General features: G+C 35.8%; 1 long non-coding RNA gene across 4 annotated transcripts in view; it reads left to right on the top strand.

Moving 5' to 3' along the window:
• Positions 1-15220, top strand: part of LOC109274882 (uncharacterized) — a 118712-nt gene that overhangs the window by 87050 nt on the left and 16442 nt on the right. For all 4 annotated transcript variants that reach the window (XR_008423805.1, XR_008423804.1, XR_008423806.1 and 1 more), the window contains one exon: positions 7700-7813. This is a non-coding gene — a long non-coding RNA (uncharacterized LOC109274882). The remainder of the gene's footprint in view (positions 1-7699; positions 7814-15220) is intronic.

Raw genomic sequence — 15220 nt, 5'->3', positions numbered from 1 at the left:
GGAATCTCAGAGAGAAACGGAAGCCTTATAGTTTTTGAGTTCAGGGTTGAAATAAAAGAAGAATCTGTGAAAAGTAGGAACAGTTGAGGTGACCTGTGAATAGACTTCCAAAATAGCAAATATGAACTTTCAGCCTCACTAGCTGTTTTCAGTTTTGTTTTTCTTCACTTCTTAATATATAAAAAATTTGTTTGAATTAAAAATGAAAATAACATATGTGTACATTAGTGAGGTCAGAATACCCAGCAAAATCTAGGAAAGTTGAGCATCCTGCGTATTGGAACAGAAATACCTTTAAGTCAGGGGCCAAAAATCTTGGAACTTGTACCCAACTCTGCTATTATCTATGTGTTTGGCATTTCACAGATTCTTAAATTGGCACAGATTCTCTTAAATTCATTGAGTATAAACATTCCTATCTATGTAGGAAAATGTACCTGCCTTATTAACTGAAAAGGCTGTTAAGTTCTCTTAACCACAGAGACCAGTATGTTGAAAAATATATACATTGAAAAATATATGTGGAAACTGAGGTCAAGCAACTTGTCTAAGATCACATAGCACATACATTAAGACAGATGTTGAACCCAGGCTTCTCTGATTCTCTAAGCGGTTATCATGTTCTGCAGTATGCAACAAGCATGGGCACTCAAGTGAGATCAAAAGGCCATGACAAGTCTTAGAAACACCTTGCGTTCTCATGTTCGCTTTCTCATTCACTGTTGGTTGGTTTCAGAAGAGAGGTAAAAAACATCTCTTCAAACAATTTAACCATGTGGCCTATGGAAACTGTCTTGCTTTGAATTGCTTCATTCACCTGCTTTGTAGGCCACATACAACAGGGGACTAACGTCCAGTGGTTGATTACCAACTTCATGTAAGCTAACTGGAAAAAGCATGGTTTTTATACTCTTTTCCTGTTATGTGGACGTCTATGAGTTAGGCAGGGTACAAGTTAGGGCATCATGGTGCACATAAAGTTTGCAATATGCATTTACAAATTAGTTTGCTGCCAAAGTCACTTATATTTGTAACACATCTCATGCTCTTCTGCTCAGCGGCAATGTTACAGATGAACTTGAGAGACAGAAGTAGTATTTTTATGCAAATATGCCATAAAATATCTTTGCTAAATAAGCAATTCCTTCTGTAGCAAGGTTTATTTGCAGTGATATAATTTAGAAGTGTCCCCGATGACAACCTTTTGAGCCATATTAGTTAAATGCTAGAACATCTACAGTGTTAAATCCACAGCAATATATTATAATGGGAAAAAATGCCTGAGCAGCAGGGAGCCTTTAATACAGAACTCCATAGGCCACTTAAATAGTGTAATCTGGCTTTCAAGTGAAGCATTCTAAAGAATCTCTATGAACCTTGCTTTGGGGTTTCAGAGAATCGGAATGATATTGAGGACAAAGCTCTGTTCTGGATCTACCTGTCACTGAAACGCTCATGCTGCTCTTCTACAAAGCCAGGTGGGATCATTTTTCTAGGAAACATCAATTACTTCTGCTTTTGCTCAGAAATGGCACAGTTATTTTTAGATATATTTTCCACAAGTCTACAAAGTATTACAATTGCCATAACATATTGGGTAGTATCATAATGGTGTAAGGATCCCTGAGCAAAATATGCCTCCCCATGATATTGCCTAACTTATCTTTGAAAAATAGCAGGATTACATATTTTATAACTCCCTGTACAACTAGCGAGGTGTCAACGTGGATGGCAAATGAATGAGTTAGAGTTTTACAGATTTCCAATATACTTGAATTCACAGATATTTTTTCTCTGAGGGTCAGTTTGTGAAATTTATGGTTTGAAATAGTGTTATTTGAATAAAATGAACCAGGTTCTCCTAGGGGCTAATCAAATCCTAGATAGTAAATGAGCTACCTTTGGAGGTTGCATTAACACAGCAGTGGCTTAATAAATTATACTCTGCTGATTTGACTTCCACTGGTATTTAATTTATAACTGGAGATGATCCTGGTATATAGAGAATCTAGCTAATCATGAACTAGTTTCTTGTAGTGATGAAGCGCATATATCCAGCCAAGCTGTTTGAAATAGAGTTTTGTAAAAAATATAAACAAATGGAGTCTTGTGAGGATAAACTTCTTGACTGAAGAATTAATACCTAAATCATGACTTTTTTCTCTTTCTTGGAATCTCTTCAATTTATCTTCCATGATAATATCTATGATATACAGAAAATGAATTGTTGTGTCATTATAGTCTCTTAAGGAAAAATTTCCCCAGTTGTTCCCTAAGCTGTCTTCAACCTACTGGGTACAATTTCAAACTAGATACTATACAATGGAAGTAAAGCACTTCAGTCTTTTATTTAAATAAAAAGTTTGAAAGTTCATCTGTCCATCTATACATCCAGTCATCCATCAATCTGTTCCTCAGTTTATTGTTTTATTCTTTGAATCAACAAAGAATTGTCACTTTAATATGTTTGTAGTTTCCGAGACTTTGAAAAAAATCAAACCAAAAGAGATATCGACCATTAAAAAAACTACTAAATCTCATCTTAGCAGAGATATTTGCTGGTAATAACTTGCCTCAGTCAGCTAGGCTTTGTCAGTTCTCTCTGCTGCGTGTCTAGCTAAGGTGGGCATTGGATTAAACTGTTCTAAAGATTGTTGTTGGCAAGCTCATGTAGGTAATCTACTTCCATGTTGTGAATGGAATATACTCTATCTAACCTTTGGATAAACAGAAGATTTTGGTTTCCAATCCCGTCAGTGTTATAGCTGTTAAGGATACATGTATCATCTCTTTCTGAAAACTGTAGAATTTATGTTCAGAATTCAGCGCCAACAAACAAGGATGGAGTTCTCATGTCAAACTGAAAATATCACTTATACATTTTGGCAGGGAGATGGTGACATTTAAGTCACTTTTTATTAGTCTTTTTAGTAGGGCCTTCTAACCTTTATCCCTAACTCAATCTGACCCTTTTGGTGTCTCAATTTTTTTTTTATTAAAAAAATTTTTTTTAACGTTTATTCATTTTTGACAGTCAGAGAGAGACAGAGCATGAGCAGGGAAGGGGCAGAGAGAGAGGGAGGCACAGAATCCGAAGCAGGCTCCAGGCTCTGAGCTGTCAGCACAGAGTGCAACACGGGGCTTGAACTCACAAACTGCGAGATCATGACCTATGCCGAAGTCAGATGCTCAACTGATTGAGCCACCCAGGCACCCCAATGGTGTTTCCATTTTTAATAGGAAAAGCCACTGTAATAAATGCAAAAGTAATTTTAATTCTCCAAATTAAGTTGTGAAATGTATTTAATTAAGTGTATAGATGCAATTTACTAAATCAATTCAATTATTTTCTTCAGTTCACTGAGTGGGGGATATGAAAGTCTTTTTAGTTTTATTTAAGTGCAGAAGGATACCTGAGTCAAAGGTCTAATCCGAGATTCTAAAGATTGTGCCAGGAGAAAGCAAATGTTGATTCCAATTGCTCTTTAATTTCAGGACACAGTTTTCCTTTCAGCTGATGTGAGACAGCTCATGTTCACTAATGGGTCTGGCCTAGACCCTTCGAGAGATGTTTATTATCATTGTCTGGACTTAGGAAATGATTCAAGACACTTGATTTCAAAGCCCCATCAAGTTCTCGTGCTGCAGAGTAACATCTGATCATTTGATGTGTCACCTCAGCCAAAGGACAGACATGGCGGGAAAAAAAAAAAAAAGATTTTATCTTATCTACCCCCATGCAATATGTGAACTTTAACTTCAAGAGTACATTTTTTTCTCTATGCTCCCATTCTGAATTGTGTTCCTTCAATATGAAGGAGCCTTACAAAAGCTTTTAAATTCTGAGGTGATCTGAGGGGGAAATATTCCTTAATCTGCAAATTGGTTGAACAGATACTGAATGAGAATCATGAAAGTGTTTTGGATATGTTATATGTTTTTTATTAAGAGAAATTGTGCAGAGATGTACATGTTACAAGCCAGCTGGTGTAGTGTGGAATAGTGTGGCATTCTGTGTTCGGCATGGATCTTCATGTGTCAGTTTATGGCAAAACTCCAGGGTATCCACCAAAGATATTTAACAATTCACTGCTTCTGGAGGCCAAATAATTTTCCAGAGGATTAATACCTCAAACATCTTAAATTGGTGACTCGGGCTATTTAGAGATGCAGATTTTGTTTCTTTTAGCTGTTGATTTTCAAAGGCATGTTCTTTCTGGCTCTGGATAATTCTCCAATAACAAGGAAGACTAACATGTATGGAAGGCTTATGGAAGACTTACACATAATCTTTACAAAGTTGGACCATTTAGAAACATGATCATTTGCATTTTTTCTTTTTTGAAAGCTTAACCCTAAATTATTGTTCATCAGAGAAAAAGGCTTTGGGATTTATAATTTTTTTTCTTTTCCTTGAAAACTGAAACACACTCTTGTTTTTAGCATATAGCTTCTAAGGTAATGAGGAACACACCAGTACATTAAAGCAAATGTGTGTCAAATCCCCAGGGAAAACAGATGTCATGCGTGCAGTATTTCCTCCAGACATCTGAAATCCAACATTATTGTTCTTTCAATCTGCTTTCTAAGTAAATGAAACAATGGGGAGTATACATAAATCCTTCTATATTAGAATTTAAGAAATATTTCAACTGGAGAAGTTCAAAGTTTGCATTTGATAAATAAAGATATAAAGAGCTTAAAATTAGGGAACCCAGAACTGGAAATATGTATATTCCCACTGGTTTATTCCACAACTGTACATTTTCCACTGATTTTCATAATCTGTGATAATGTATAAACCTGAAACTCATCTCTAAAACTCATCCATAATTTTCTGAACATTTTCAGCATTATGCTTAAATGTCAGAGATCATAAACTTAAGGTGGTTTTCCCAATTTTAGGTAAGATTTATTAGTTGTTATAAATAAAAAAGACTTGGCAGTCAGCAATAAATTTGGACCTTTGTAAAATACATACTTAAAATCATTTATACTGCCTTAACAAAAGTGTGTGCATGTCTGTGGTGTGTGTGTGTGTGTGTGTATGTGTCTGTGGAGGTGTTGAGTGCTTTTCTGTGTGTATTGGGTAGAAAAAAATATATAAATGATCATATGAAGGTAGATTCACATCGCCTCTAGCCTCATTGACTTTAGACATTGAAAACCCTTAACATGTAGGTCCACCTCTGTGCAGTTTTGAGCTAAAGAGAACTAACACTGGAAGAGAAACATGAGCTACATCTTTGCCAGTGGGGGGACTTGGCACTAGCCTTCTTGTTCTGAGTCATTCTCATGCTTGGACTGGGCTGGCCGGGAGCAATCCACTGCCTACCAAACTGCAGCCAGATCTCCTGATCTAATAGTGTCCTTTTCATGACTATGCTTACTTTTCCGGTGTCATTCAGGTCTATTTGCAGGAATAGGGTTTTGCCACAAACCCCAGGCCTCTTGGCCAAATGCTTACCTGCTGGATAACTCTTGCCATTTCTCTACAAGTCTCTCCTGCAAAACATAAACTATGGCATGCTTCCCAACTACATAGACTCCTGTACACGAACACTAGTCAGGATTACTTCTGAGATTGTGATGTTCTCTTAAGCAAAACATTTTGGTTCCTTGAGGACTGAATCTACAGCTGAATTAGTTTTCCTAGGCTTGGCTCAACACGATTCCAGTTTACTCCATTTTTCATGTTAGCCCACCATTGAGATCCCAGCATGCCAGGCTACACAGGTGTGACAAAGACCACATTAAATAAGAAAGTTTGCAAACATTTTGCTTCCAAAGCAAGATTATGGGTGGGGTTATATTGATCATTATTCTTTTCTGAAGCCGTCATTCTGTATGTAGAGTTTAGCTGAGATGTACTATTCAGAAAGCCATTTGATATTGAACGTATGATCTTCACTATTTGGGCACTGACAAGATCACATAATGGGCGAGGAGCAGGTGTTTTTCCAGCAGCAGGAAAGAAAGCAAATTGTTAAGTATTTCATGATACCACATCTCTAATTAAAAACAGCAGAGATTTTTAACAAGTTTTTACTATTTTTCTCTCTCAAGATAAGTCAGGTGTTCTCTAAAATGCCTAGGCTTGCATGTCTTCTACATATCTCTTATCTGGCCAAAGACCAATTAGATAACTAATTATTTTTCATTATTAACCTGATTACATTGTAGCAGAATCACTTATATTTTAAGGTGCTAATAATGCTTAGTACTTATAAATGATTCATTTTTGTTTTGGATATATATGAAAGAAGGAATCATTGGAATGCTACAAAGTTATTTCCTTTTTAAAAAAAATAAAATTATTTCCTTTTAATGTAAGTTGCTAGTAATCAGCACATTTATTTAAATGGAAACATGTCTTTCATTGTAGACGTTTATGACATCTTATGTTATATGTAAAATTGAAAGCCCAGCAAAAGTAAAAAAAGCATATCCTATGATGTTATAAGTGAAAGTTACTTCCTGAAACCCATTTATATGGGTCCTTTACACAAAAAAAAACACTAGAAAATCTAGTTTGAGGGATAATACTTATATTTGAAACTGACCACCTTTTTGAGGAGCTAAAGCTATAAAATTATCCTTCTAATTTAGGGTCATGTATTTGATACCTCTGATGAAGTCTGTTGGTCAATGCTCAATAAACTTGAGCCCTCAAATTTCCTATCCAATGAGCATTGAAAATAGGTAATTTAATAATTTTTTCTGCAGAAGTTTTCGTTATTTATCACTAATTCTGGAGAGTGGGAGTATGTGCTCTGTGAAAGCAATGTGCTCTTTTTAAGTGTGGACAAATTTGACTCAGGTAAAATATAAGCCTAGAAGAGCAATTCCCTATAATTTAAATGGTGACCTTTGCTTGAAAAGTCTCAAGACATGTAAGTTTTATGCTTCTTTTTATAATAATTCAATATTGGAATTTTATCGTAACTTCGTGTGTGTTCCTGTCACTGACTGATGCTGGGGATCTGTCTTATTGCAGAGAGGTGCAATTTATGGAGTTTTCTCGTACACTGGTAGTTTTGAATTGTTACTAATCATTTATGAATTTCATCTTTCTTTAACTTATGTGTACACTCTGTTCCTCTCTATATGTTATGTTGCCAGTGTAACATGTAGAGAATGTAATGTATGAGTTGGCATTATCATTGTGACAATTCTCTACAATGATGGTGCGAGTGATTTTTATATTCTAGAAGAATCAGATCAGAAGAGGTGAATTTATTTCATCAAAGCCATAGAATTCCATTCTCCTGAGTGTTCACCTCCTCCTTATTGCCCATCCACAGGCACCAGAAGTTGAATGGGCTTAAGCAAAGTGGAGAGGAAGGTGGGAAGAGTGCCCTCCCATTATCCAGTTCTTTTTTTCTTTGCTGTGAATTCTAGTTCTACTCAGTTTTCTATAGTTTTTTTATACAGAAATGATATTCTGTTTTATTTTACTTTTTGTTATTGTCAATGCTGCTTATCTTAATTCTTCTCTGAAGGATACACTAGACATACAGAATGGAACACAATGGAACCTCCCTTAATTTTCTCTGAGGTTGCTGTGTTTGTACACTTGACTGAGGAATCCTTTCTAAGAGGCTTTTGTGTAGAGAGGGGGCTGGCATAAGGAGTGGGGAGAGCTAAAACAGAATCAAACTCCCTGTTTTCTTTTTTTCTCTGTTGCTTTTCCACCTAGATGATCTTTCCTGCCTGGGTTATATCTGCAGAGCAGCTGACACTCATTCTTATAGATGTGTTTATGTTTGAGATTGGATGTAGTGGAGGATGGAAGGATATAAAATGAGAGAAGGTGAGTGAAAGGGGGAAAGTTTTATATGTGGATTGTTAGAATGCTGTCATGCTAGCTTTTGTTACTTGGATTTACTGAATTTTCCAGTCAGAGAGTGTATCAAAAGAAGCAGTTTAGCAATTTAATCTACAGAACTATTTCTACTGTTTTTTCCCTCTCTTCCTCCTTCCTCCCTTTCTTTCTTCCTTCCTTCCTTCCTTCCTTCCTTCCTTCCTTCCTTCCTTCCTTCTTCTTCCCTCTCTTTCCCTTTCTTTCTTCCTTTCTTTCTTTCTTTCTTTCTTTCTTTCTTTCTTTCTTTCTTTCTTTCTTTCTTTCTTTCCTCTAGATTGAGTAAAAAACCTTATAGCCTAGAACAAGAACATAAAGATACTTATGTTGAGGACTGGTGGTTCCCAGTCTCTTAACTCAGGCAGTATCTACATAAAGCCAGTGAATTAGCTATATAATTTGGTTGCTTTTCTTTGCTGTTATTTAAACAGTGCAGAAAGCGTCCTATGTAATTGTGGATCTTATATGTGAAAAACTTATAGACATTTCAAAAGAGACTCTTCCTGAAAGCATGTTGTCCTCTAAAATGAGACAAAAAAGGTACCCTAATAACAAGTTGCAGAGCATATATTTTTTTCATATTTATTCAATTAAATTTGGGTGGGGGGAATCATTTAATTTAACAACAAAATTAGGCATAAAAATAAAGAGGATTGTAGACAGAATAGGTGTTTGGAATTTGATGGTGACTTCAAAAGCCAGAAATCTTGGGAATTTGATTTTTAATTTGTTCAACATATTATCCCTTTGATTTAATGTGTCAATGCTTTGCATTATTTTCACTAAATAGTTTAGCATGGTTTTATGGTATAATTTAATAAATACTTCTATTACAAGTTCTCATTCCCAAAGTCATCTTTCTCATTAGTATGGTTGTACACCTGTAAAAAGGTCTTGTGATCATCTACTCTTTAGGAAAGGTTTTGTTTTCAGACTATTGGCTGCTTACCTAGGAACTATCCAGTCTTGTTGATATCCTAGCAAAACACACCCTGTTGGGTCTTATTGCTTAAATATTCCCACTTCTAAAATTACCACCACACCACTGGGGGTGAATGAATACACGATTACAATTTCAATTTGACAGCTTTAAAGGAAATGGCATAGGGATTTAATTAGACCCTCTCCATGTGCTTCATTGATTCTCAGATGGGTTTTCATTCTAGCATAAGCAGATGTGAATTCTAACATAGAAGTTAGATTTTCTTGCACCTTGCTTGGGTTATTCAAACCAATAAAACAGCCAACAGTTAGTTGCTTGAATATACAAAATCCAAAAGCAAAGTGGTTTGGGAATGCTGAGAGATAGCTGCATCCTTCGTTTTCTTTCCCTTATGAAATAGATTGAAGTCATCAGGAAAATAATGACTTTTATGGCTCTTGATCTCATGCTATATGATGAAGAGGGAAATTAGGCTACAGTGAAATATTTTCATTTGGGGCAATAACGGAAATTTCCCAACATTATTAGAAGAGAAATATTATAGTTATTTCTTTTTCTGAGCTAAACAAAATGCCCAACTGAGACAGATATGAAAGCTATTGTTAAAATTAGTTACTGGAGATTCTAAGAGGGAAACAGTGTAATCTCTTCAAGATTTTTTTTTTTGAAACATATTTTTTCTTAAAATGAAGATAATATGCATGTTTATTTTAGAATTCTGGAAATCTGAGTGTTTCAACAGATACACTGTTCAATTTTCTAAAATGTGGGTTTGGACATGAATTGGCAGTAGCAAGAAAATAATTGAAGTTGTCCACGGATGTCTGAGATGACACACCGCCTCCAGCCATCTCATTGGCCACGCAGTCGAGAGCGCCATCATAGCCTCCATGGTTGATCTTGAAAAATATAATTAGGTAACTGTCTAGTTTTCTGAAGTCATCAGGCAGTCCACACCAGAGCCTGCACAATGGCCTGCATCCTTCCAGCCTCCAACTTTGTGTTTTATCTTCCTCACATGAGCCCCATTATCATTTTTCTGCCTTTCTGAACCTCCTCTGCATCAACTTTTCTTCCCCCTTTCCTCCAACCTCACTATGTTAGGGAATTCTGGGTCCTGTCAAACTCTAGGCTACTAACAACTGAGTATATAATTTCTCATCTGTGATGCCCCTTGGAGTTTGTCCATCAGTTTTATTCCTGGAGGGAAACCTAGTGAGAAAGTGGTATCATTTGTTTTTCTGTAGGAAAAAGGAAGAGGAGAGAGAAAATTATCAGGCAGATGTATACAGACTAGCAAGTTAAACTTGTATGTATATGTCACATTTAGTTAAATAGTTATAGGGCCAGGACAGAGAATTAGCCAGGCCTGATGACAAGTATCACCCATTTCCTGTGTTGCTTGAGAAATCTCTCATAGGGAAGGTGTGTTAGGTTAATTCCCCTATGCATCTGTCCATTTCTTGGGCATAATTTATGATGAAGCATGTGGTGTCATGAAGAAAGAGTGGACAAGGAGTTAGGAAATTTGTATTCCAGTCCTGACCTTGCACTGACCAGCATGTGACATTATCTTCCTCCTCTGTAAATTTAGAGAATGACATGAAATTTATTACACAAGACTTCCAATTCTTAAAATGATATATGATTCTAACTTATTAAAGACTTCCTTGACTGCTTAAATACTGTATTTTAATATAAGAATTCCCAGGGCTAAATGGGTAAGGGGCACTGAGGAATCTACTCCTGAAATCATTGTTGCACTATATGCTAACTAATTTGGATGTGTATTTAAAAAAACAAACAAACTCCCAGGTCTGCTACAAAAACCATATAGACATTGTTTATATTTGCAATGGTCAGAGGTATACAGAGAACAACTTGAATTACTGTGGTAGAATTGATCTCTACTTCTGCAAAACTCGTCTGACACTTGGGTTTAATTTTCAGGTTCTGGCAAAACTGCCCAGAAACACAGTTTTCTGTCATGTTCAGGGAGGAAGAGATAGTCTCTTTTCCCCTGAAAAAAAAAAAAAAGTATTTTGTTGGAAAACAGAAGGACTGGGTTCTACCCATGGTTCTGCCACTAAGTAAGTAGGCAACCTTAGGCAAAGCAAATGACTCTCTTCTTTGGACTTCATTTTTCTTGTCTGTAAAATGAGCCAGATATTCTAGGTAATCTTTAAGACTCCTTGTATTGTCAGAATGCTCAATTACAGTCCCAGTTAGAATCACTTGATTGACTCATGAGTTAAGAAAAAGGTTTAGGTTGGAAGCCTCCCCTTAATGTGTCAAAACAGGTCAAATTACAACTTTTCAGTGAAAAAAAATTTCTTTTGCTATCACCACTGTTAACCACATGTAATCATTTATCTTTCACAAAAACAGTAATTGTCATATTGCAGATATGGTTTTAAGGTCTCTAATGTGCTTTGAATTACTTGGAACACCACTCCGCCCCACCCCCCCGACACACCACACACACAGTGTTCTTATAAATAACAAGTAAATTCTCTCCCCCACAAGGATACTAAATTTAGTCTGGAGAAGCATTCCACATGCTTTTAAACATAGAACTAGTGTCTAATAGCTAAGATCACTACCATGGTACAGAATTTTTCCTTCTCTCTTTTTCTTCATTTAAGTTTTATAATATCAGGGCAACTATTAGTCCTATCATAAACTTTTACTCTTCTTATGTTTGACCCTGCATTTATTTGTTGGATAGGTAAATAAGAACCACTGATCATTAAGGTTCACTATTGATTACTAAAGTTTGCAAAAAGGAAAAAAAAAAAAAAGAAATATTACCATATGAAAAGTATACCTTGATTAAAAGTTACTTCCTGACTTTGGAAACCATAATTGTGAGAAACGGGTAGCTTGAGTCAAGGAAATAGAATCAGTTGCTCATGTAGGGAGTAGGCATATTTGAAATATTATCCAGAACTCCCTGACTTTTCTGGGAAGCTCCTTCTAGTGGATCTTCCTTTTGAGCCTTGCCTGTCCCAGACACCAACATGCAGCACTGTATCATATGTAATGTCTTGGAATTTATATCCTGAGCTTCAGTGATGAGTCTTTCTGTTTAAATACATTGCTGTGATCCTACCTCTGAAAACTGCTGGTGGAAATATTGAAACAATCATTCAGTTTCCCATGTTGCAGATGCCTAGATCTTATTGCATTGTGCCAACAAGCTGCTTCTTTCCTACAAGAAGTGAAACCAGAGCTCTAGGGCCAGGTCAAAAAATTATTGGCTGGCAAAAACCAAACTATGAAAAATCATGATGTTGCCAATTCACTGACAGAAACTTACTGGTCTACTATTGGGGAAAATTAGGTGATAATGTTGTGAGTATAAAATTAAACTTTGTAATGTATATCATCTTGATTAAAATGACCAGATAGAAAAATTAAATATATTTGTGCCATAAGGACCAGACTATAGATTTGAATTCAAGCTCTGGACAGTTTGGAAGTAATATTGTAAATCTGTAAAGTACAAGACTAGCTTAATCTTACACTTGGTGGGGATTGTTCAATTTGCTAACCAATAGCTTTATTTTTTATCATAGGTAAATTGTCCTATGATTTCAAGATACAAACTGGGGGAGTTTTGTTTTTCTGCTTTATTTAAATGATACAAAAATTACATTTACAACCTAACTAGATATATGAAAAATTTCTGTAATTTTTTTTCTGAATTTCAGATGTCAGTTTAACCTTCGTGGGCTTCTAAAATGGATTATCATCTAATAGGAACAGATTACATTTTTTACTGTGGGGGGAGAGGCATATTTCTGGGTAGTAGGTACACAACATCTCCTGTTTCCTCACCCCTACTTTATTTTAAATATTCAGACATGGGCATGGGTACTCTCCTCACCCCTTTTTATAGTTTCTGCCCTCTAACTGCTCTTCCTTTCCTTTGGGCATCAAAGTTTCCCTTGCGGCTACAGCTATAAAACATTATTTTGACAGGGTCCCAGAGGTAAAGTCTGGTGCTGTCTAAGGCGATTCAGCTCAGCAGATATTCACTGGATGATTATTATGGCTGGAGTGTTTTAGAGGATGACTTTCCTTTTTCCCATCCTCTTCAAATCCAACTGCTCTGGCCCTTCTTCTGCTAAGGACTCATTAGAAGCGCATAATTTATCTTTCAGAACTTATCTTACGTGATAATGACTTTATGCATTACCCCTGCCAGATAACTTCTGCCTTTAAATGGTGGTTGCCAATGCCTTTAAACTGAAGTCTTGAAGTCTTAGTCATCAGGATCAAGCCAAGGCCTGCTGAAGGTGCTCAGTGTTGCTCAGATTATACCATTGAAAAGTTTCCCTGTTCACTCAGAGGAATGAAGGGGTAGATAAAGAGCTAAAGTTAGTTTTGTTTTTATTTTTAAGTGTAATAAATAATAAAATAAGGAAGTGCTTTTAAAAGGGAGCTTTTTTTTTTTTGCTATTATAATTTCACCTTCTCTCTTGTCTTTTGAAATTATTATTGTTATCAAATGACTGCAATAAACTTACCACAATTTTTTTAAAAATCACTCTTGGCACAATCAGAAATGCTCAGAAATGACTGCTTACCACATCAAACTTTTAAGTTATGATTACATTTGTGTAACCTCATCAGTCTTCTCAAGCTAGGAACATTTTTCTGTAAGTATTTATCAGCATGCTGTGTTGAAAATTAGATGGGGTAAAATATTGGCATTTGGTTGAATCGATCTAGTTAATTTATGTACTATAAAAAGTATAAGTCAATCCACTTATAGCCATTCAGTTGACACAACAAATTTTAAAATTGAGAATGAGAGTTTCATCAATAAGAATTGGGGAACTACAAAATACTTATCTTTTAGACAAAGTTGTCATTTAACTCACTGAAGATTTGTTTGAAATGAGTTTGGAGAATTTTCTTCCATGCCTGAAGTGAGCTGGTTTGTTTTAACTGCTACTCTTTTTTTTTTTTTTTTTAAGTTTATTTATTTATTTTGAGAGAGTAGAGTGTGAGTGCGTGCGGTGTAGGGGCAGAGAGACAGAGACGGAGGATCCCAAGCAGGCTCTGCGCTGACAGAGCAAGCCCAGTGCGAGGCTCCGGGCTTGAACTTCTAAACTGTGAGATCATGACCTAAGCCGAAGTCTGTTGCTTAATGCTATGAGCCACCCAATTGCCCCGAACTGCTATTCTTAAAAGGGAATAGCTAGATAGCTCAGTAGTTCTTTTCTAAATCATGAATTACTGTTTATGATTTGTAAAGTCTAAAATAATACAACTACTCTTTAAAATACCAGTGCAGCGGGGTGCCTGGGTGGCTCAGTTGGTTAAGTGTCTGAGTTCGGCTCAGGTTATGATCTCACGGTTTGTGAGTTCAAGCCCCGTGTTGGGCTCTGTGCTGTCAGTTCAGAGCCTGGAGCCTGTTTCTCTGTCTCCTCCTCTCACTCTGTCTCTCAAAAAATGAATAAACATTAAAAAAAATTTTTTAAAGACCACTGCATTGCTCTTTGGTATTTAGACAGCAAATGAGACAATCAGAGCTGGTTTATTTGTATTTATTTTCAAAAACGATCTGGGGAAATCTTTGATTTTATTTATGAGGTTGTGTTTACCTATTTAAAAAAGTAAATCTGAATTCTTATACATGGATTTCTCCTCTAAACATAAATATCTCTTATAGCTTTCCCTTAAAAATGATATAAAATGTTTTTATAGGTAAAGAAGCAAATAAGCTATAAAGAAACCCCAGAAAACTCCTCAAAGCATTTTCCTTTCATTGTGATAACTGAGTTTACCTTACAATTGCCCAAGTAAATGCTTGAAGATTTTCCTAAATCAACATGGTTATGAGTTGTCTTACTGAGAATAATAGCATTTTTTATTACTCTTATTTTTTAAGTCCTTTTATATTTGTGGGAAATTTTAACTTCTTTGTAAAAGGTATTTTCATTGGAGTAAAAATGGGACTTTGAGATGTCTGTCATTTTCTAAAATGCTTTGAAGTTTGAATTCTCTATGTATATCAAGAGAGTAAGTCCCTCTGAATAGAATGTACTAATAATAAATTTAGGATTTCAAGAATCAACCTACATTACAGTTACAAAACTATACCTGTTATTGACATCACAGTTAGCTTTTGTGCAAATTTCATCTCTGACAAGTATTTATTATACTTATCAAACTGCGGGAAAAAGGCTCTGACACTGAAGTTTTTAAAATAGTGACAGGCACTGAATGTAGATGGCCTTGGACCAATAGATACTACGATAAGATAGTGCAAAGAGGTCAAAGCAGTTGTAGAAAATAAAAGGAAGTTGAAGTATTCATGGCTATTTGGCAGTTCATTTTTAAAAAGAGTGCTATAGTGGTGCCTGGGTAGCTCAGTCCATTAAACATCTGACTCTTGATTTCGG

The sequence above is a fragment of the Panthera pardus genome, unplaced genomic scaffold (genome assembly GCF_024362965.1).
Source record: "Panthera pardus isolate Hobbes unplaced genomic scaffold, ASM2436296v1 HiC_scaffold_2, whole genome shotgun sequence".
Classification (NCBI taxonomy): domain Eukaryota; kingdom Metazoa; phylum Chordata; class Mammalia; order Carnivora; family Felidae; genus Panthera; species Panthera pardus.
This window is presented reverse-complemented; position numbering and strand designations above follow the sequence as displayed.